The sequence below is a fragment of the Fragaria vesca genome, linkage group LG1 (genome assembly GCF_000184155.1).
Source record: "Fragaria vesca subsp. vesca linkage group LG1, FraVesHawaii_1.0, whole genome shotgun sequence".
NCBI classification, from domain to species: domain Eukaryota; kingdom Viridiplantae; phylum Streptophyta; class Magnoliopsida; order Rosales; family Rosaceae; genus Fragaria; species Fragaria vesca.
Window position 1 is genome coordinate 4379565 of NC_020491.1, and position 361 is coordinate 4379925.

Here is a 361-nt window from a genome sequence, read left to right on the forward strand (position 1 = left end):
CTCGAGCAGACGAGACCCCAGATCGACATCAGGCTTAGGCCTAATTTGTGAGTGGACGTTTATTTTAAATAAATGCATGCTAAAGTTCACGATTGAATAATTAATGTCGTGGAGTATTTTGACGTCATTTTAATTTTTGACGATTTTTATTTCTCTTGGAGAGATACCGAAAATAGGATTTTCGGTGGATATAAATATGTATTTATGAGAGAGTATGTATAGAAAATGCTAGCTAGCCATATGTGTCTGTCCACCTTAATGGCGTAGCATATAGCCGCATTATGGTGTGACGTGAGCGTTGGACGTAAGCGTAGTAGCCCTATTTGAGTGTTTAATTCATATAGGGGGTATGGACACATAT